The sequence below is a fragment of the Pristis pectinata genome, chromosome 5 (genome assembly GCF_009764475.1).
Source record: "Pristis pectinata isolate sPriPec2 chromosome 5, sPriPec2.1.pri, whole genome shotgun sequence".
NCBI lineage: Eukaryota > Metazoa > Chordata > Chondrichthyes > Rhinopristiformes > Pristidae > Pristis > Pristis pectinata.
This window is the reverse complement of record NC_067409.1, coordinates 58,056,240-58,062,239: the sequence shown is the minus strand read 5'-3', so window position 1 is coordinate 58,062,239 and position 6,000 is coordinate 58,056,240. Positions and strand designations below refer to the sequence as shown.

At 39.5% G+C, this 6,000-nt stretch overlaps 1 protein-coding gene across 5 annotated transcripts in view; it reads left to right on the top strand.

Moving 5' to 3' along the window:
• Positions 1-238: 238 nt before the first annotated feature.
• The window catches only part of LOC127570362 (cytoplasmic dynein 1 intermediate chain 1), a 155,826-nt gene continuing 150,064 nt past the window's right edge, over positions 239-6,000 (top strand). The window contains exon 1 of one of the 5 annotated variants that reach the window (XM_052015844.1): positions 239-363. The gene's annotated coding sequence lies outside the window, so the exon portion shown is untranslated. Of the gene's footprint in view, positions 488-6,000 lie in introns of all 5 variants that reach the window. The other 4 variants (XM_052015842.1, XM_052015843.1, XM_052015841.1 and 1 more) reach the window with 4 other exon arrangements.

Genomic DNA, 6,000 nt, shown 5'->3' with positions numbered 1-6,000 from the left:
TGAAACAGGTTCCTCCTACAAGTAACCCAGAATTTTGATTTCCTCTTCCAAAAACACTTACAATTTTTTCATAATGAAAAATTCTATAATTTTGAAATCTTGCATTAATTATTTTCCTCCCAGACTGAAACCAAATGGAAATTCCTGGTCATGCAGCCCTTCATTCAGTGAAACATGTGCAGGTGATGGCTCCCTGTTCCGCCGGCCGCTCCTGTCCCGGTGATCGACAGGCGGCTGCGCTTCGGCAACAATAGAACCAGGCGCGCAGCCGCAGAACGGAAAAAGCTGCATCTTGTCTCATTCGAATGTGATGCTCATGCGCGCAAGCTGACCGCTTACAGACGGAGAGGGAGGGATCAGGCTGTAAGTGTCTGGCTGTAGCTCTATAGTTGTGCATCCTTTTCTGTTTATTTATTACAGCACCACTTCAGCAGGAAATGCCCTGTTATCCATCAATTATAATTTTAAGTGAGTTGGGTTGAAATAGGTAAGGTAATATTTGAATCTTGCTGCATCATCGTGATTTTCTTGCCCACCCTGTTTCCTTGCTCCTAATTCATTTCGTTATCCTTTTGCCTGTTTTGTTTGGGGAGAGGACTCTCCTTTTGTAGTAACCGACATTGTTTAAGGAAATGCGTGTGTTTGGCCTTGTTTTGTGTTGCGCTACGGTTTTTTTTGCATCCTCCAACCTAAATATTGCTGTGTTTGCAGCATCTGACGTCTTCAATATTTTATTGCTTCTGTCTTTACCTGCAGCTTTAACAATTTAATGCATCGGTGAAAGTTTTAAGTTTTTCAGATTGCATGATTGCAATGAAGCTACTTTGCCTCCAAATGTCATTTCCCCCTGCCTTTTCCCATGGATATGTGTTGGAGTGGCCATTTGATGTCCATAATCAAAACACCTTGTTCCAAAATGCCATTTTTTTCTCCCCTTGTGGGTGTGTACCAGAGTGGCCAATATAATATGTTTCCAATTTGCTTGATAAATCAGAAGCCATTTTGTTTAATATTGTGAGGGGAAATTGTTGCTATAATTAAAAATTAAAAAAACAAATATCTCTGGGATGAAGGGAAAATAGTGTGAAGCCCTGGATATTAATTTTAGAAAAGATGACTGGAAGTTCTGGTGGATGAGTCAAATGCCATTATAATTGAAATTAACTTTCCAAAAGCCACAAGGTACAGTATGAGATCCCTTGTCTCCTTGAGGTGAAGAAGAAAAGCAAGGTTTAAAAAAAAACTTGTATAAGACAAAATGGTTGTGAGAAAACTGGGACACAAGAGACTGTGGATGCTGGAATCTGGAGCAAACGGCAAGAGTCCAGATGAAGGGTCTCGACCCAAAATGCTGACTGTCTACTTCCCTCCATTAATGGAGGAAGCTGAGTTGGGGTTGAGTACAGTCTGAGTGGTCATGGTGGTTCTACCTTATTGATTTGGATATAGCAAAACTCCAGTTATCTGGCATACTTGGGACTTTGGTGCTGAACTGGCAGATTTTCCAAATTATTGAATGTTATTTCTATTAATTTCCCAAAACACTCTGGTCACCACACTATATGTTGCCTGGGATGGGATGTTACAGGTATGAGGTGAGACTGGATAAACTGGGTTTGTTTCTTTGGAGCAGAGGAGGTTGAGCAGGTACCTGAAAGGTGTCCAAAATTGAGAGGCATAGATAGGGTAGATAGTAAGAGACTTTGCCCCATGGCTAAAGCCAGAGGGCATGGGTTTAAGTTGAGGAGTAGGAGGTTTAGAGGGGCTCTGAGGAAGACTCCATCCCCCCCCCCTCCAGTTTCCCACATGGAGAGGTTGCAATCTGGAAGACACCGCTTAAGAAGGTGGGGGAGAATGTAATCCCACAACATTTAAGAAGCATCTGGGTGAGTACCTGAATTGCTAAGGCATCAATACTGGTAAATGGGATTGGTATAGATGGGTATTTGATGGTTGGCAATAGATGCAGTGGGCTGAAGGGCCTGTTTTTTGTGCTATATGACCCTTGACTTCTTAAAAAAAATTTTCAGATCTCACGGAGCATTATAAATTTTCCAGTAACTCCAGTAGGTTTTCAGGGAATGGGGCCCTTATATGTTTCAAGGAGTCTGGGAAACATCACCTGGTGACCCAGGAGCTGAACCATTCAGGTTTCTGAATAGACAGGTAATGGATTACAGGAGCTTTACTATAAGGGGTTGAAATAACGTTAACCCATAAGGTTATGTTATGTGTAAGATGTTAGTGTTGTAGTTAAATTACTGTAGTAACAGTCTTGGAATGTTGATCAGATACTTGAAGTAGAATCTCACTACAGCCACTGGGGAATTTAAATTCAAGTAATTAAATTGGAACTTTTAATAATAAAATCTCAGCCACGGTACTGTGAAATTATCTGATTGTTGTAAAAAAAAAACATTTGGTTTATCAATGCTCTTCAAGATAGAAAATCTGCTGCCCTTGCCCAGTCAGGGAAATGCCTGACCCCAATCCACCAATGTGGTTGATTCCTTACTGCCTCCTCCGTCAATGGCAATTAGCAATGGAAAATAAATGCTGGCATTCTGAGCGGCATTCACATGTTGTAAACAAATAAATAAAAAGTTGACATTCATATTAATTCTGAAAAAGAGGGAAACTTGCAAAGAAAAGGGCAAAAAGGTGATTAGATAGATTTTAGTGTCAGTTGGTTTTGGTTCTTTAAAAGAAAAAACTATTTGTGTGATGCAGGTTTGAGTTTAATGAAGCCATAATATTAATGTAGACAAAATGCTTGAAGGTCTCTTAGCAGAAGTTATTGCTTGAGGGCACTTCCTCTCCACACAAACTAGCTGTAATAACATGAATTATTCTTTTCTGTTCTTAAGTTTGTCTTATTTATTTCATTGTCTATCATGAGACTATTTTGAACGACTTAATCTATGTACCTTGAAGTTGGCAACAGTGCCCTTGCTAGCAAATAATAATATTAACTCAATTGTTACTACTTTTGATTTTGGTGTGCTTGTTGTATGTTTTTAATCTTAAAATCTTCTGATATTTATGTTGAATTTTTAGTTAATAAAGTCAAATTGATGTTGTGCAGCAATCAAGGAAGGAAATACAGTAGTAAATTATATACTTGAAACAGCAGATTGCAAATGAGGTGTCATGATGCTAAAACAACTCAATTGAACCACACCTTTTTAATGATCACTGCAGCAGAAAGAAGGTATTTGGGCCAGAACGGCTGAGAAGGATTCCTGCAGCTGATTGCTAGGGTTAGAAACTGAACTTTAACTAGAGGCAGGAAAATATTTAGCTGTGGGAAGAAGTATCTCAGTCAGGTTACGGTTTAAACCCGTGAGCCATATTGTCTTTGCTATCAAGTTGCTTCCGATGTGAATGAAATGAAATTCTGGTTAGGATATTGGATATGTGATTAAGAAACCATTAGTGCTGTGTGTGGAGAAGAAAACTCTCATGCTTAACAAATGGCTGAGCAGAATTAAGAGGATGGCTTTTTTCATCTTTGACCCTTATTCACAAAATGGATCACGTACAAGCAGCTGTTGCTACTTAAAGTGTAATTGGTATATATTTTTCTGTTCCATTAATAGGAAAAATATTTAAAAACATATTTGCTTCTGTTACAATTTTTACTTAAAATAGGCTGGAATGGACATTGTACCAGATAATACAACATTCCTGCTGCTTTTGATACAGAGACTGCAGATGCTGGAATTTGGAGCAATAAACAATCTGCTGGACGAAATCAGCAGGTCAAGCAGTATCTGTGGAGAGAAAGGAGTTGTTGGCATTTCGGGTCGAAACCCTGCATAGGGACTGAGTGGAGAGGGAAGATAGCTGGAACAAAGTGGAGAGGGGCCAGAGGTGATTGGTGGACTGAGAGGGTGTCAAGGATGATGGGCAGATTGGACCAGGTAGGGTTGGGAGTTGAGCAGGTGGATGATAGATGGAAGCACACAAAAAAGACAGATGGGTGGGGGGGGGAAGGGGAAGGGGGTGAGGACAGGAAGGGCAATGAGCAGGAACACAAAGGCTACCAGTGCTGGAATCAAAGTGGCTGATTGGGGTGGGGGGGGGGGGGGGGGGAGATTGCGAAAGGGGACAAAAATAAGGGGACCAGAGGAGGATTGGAAGGGAGGGGGGAATCATTGTGAGGGTTACCTGAAATTGGAAAATTCAGTGTTCATACCATTGGTTTGTAGACTACCCAGGTGGACTATGAGGTGTTGCACACAAAAAGCTGGAGGAACTCTTGAGGTGTTGTCCATCTAGTTTGCGCTGGGTCTCACCCTGGCATTGGAGAAGGCTGAGGATGGACAAGCAGTGTGAGATTGGGAAGGGGAATTGAAGCTGGATGCAACTGGCAGCTTGGGATGGCCATTGTGGACAGAGTGCAAGTGCTCTGCAAATTGGTCACCTAGTCTGTGCTGATGTAGAGGAGGCCACATCAGGAGCGCCAAATGCAGTAGAAGAGGTTGGAGGAAGTGCACTTAAATCTTTGCCTGACCTGGAAGGTCCCTGAATGGTGACTGTGAACTGAGTCACTGGAGAGACAAGATGGTTGATATAAGAAGTCTTTATTCATCAAGACAAGCAGGTATTCTCTTGGAGACCCTTTCAGAAGAGTCTTGCTGAAATCAAAGCACATCAAGGTTTTGTACTCCAAAGAACAAAGGTAACAGCAGGTGATTCAATACAATTTCAATAGCTGCAGTGACATTGTTTACTTTTAAATTTTGTTTGACAAATGGTTCCATTGAGTTATGTATTTACGGTAACTGACAGGACACCTCTGAATGTTCAAACACCTTTGCTGGGACAAAGTAATTCACACGGATGGTCTAAAAGCTTTGGAGGACAGAGAACCTAGACACCCAAAGTCAGTGTTGTGAGGGCTGACTCTCTGAGTATATAAATATCCCGATTGTCGATGGAGAGCAAGTATGTCTATAACCATGCTTCATGTGCAAAGTGACAAAATCAGTCTGGTTTGGAAGCTTCCTTGAACTTGGTCACAGTGGTGAAATGAGAGGCCACGTGAATGGCAACGGTGCTATGGATTTTTAAAAAAAAGTTAACACTTTTTTTTGTTAAGTGTATTGACCATGAATGTAAGATGTTTTGCACTGTTTATTTTGTATATATTTATGATGAATAAAGTTTCATTTTTGAAATAAAAAATGACCTACATCTACACCATCTTCTTCCCTGCTGCTCTAAGATGCAAACTGTGGGAATTCAAATACTTCTTATTTTTCTTTGAGACATTATGAATACATCTATAATAATGCAATTTTTGATTAATTGGAGATCTTAAAGATATTCAGAATCCATGATTTTATTTTGGCAAAAGGTGGCTAGAAGGTGTACAAATAATCTAGGGAATGTAGATATGGAAAACCATTCTTCGCAGAAATTACAATTTTATGTCAAGTAACTCTTCACTTGAGATTAGTGTAATTAGGAAATCACAGATGTAATTTGTTCATTCAGTGTTGGCTTGTAGTGTTTGCTGTGTAAAAATAATGGTTTTAAGGAAGTAGAATAAACTAATCTCTTAAAGAATAGAAAAAAAATGCCAACATGGTGATAAAGAAAATGTTGTTAGTACATCGGCTTGTCAACATCTGTAAAATTTTAAAGCACCATGTTATATTTATATTTCCATAGCGTACTGTTTTTCTTTTATTGTCATTTCACTTTACCTGCCGTGTTATTGTGTTTCTCCTTTTTCATTGTACTGTTTTACTTGATGTTTTTTTGAGAGTGATATAAAATGCTTTTGTGGTTAGTATTGAGTCAAGGACTTTGGATACTTCACTCTCAGTTCTCCTGTGTAGTGTGATGATACTTTGGTTCTAGGTGTTTTACAGTACATTTACATAATGCATAGGATGACTGACAAGACGAAATCATTAGACAACCTTGTCAATGAGGAAAGATGTTAAATATTTTTTACCTGCCACCTTTATGAAAAACATATCACTAAAA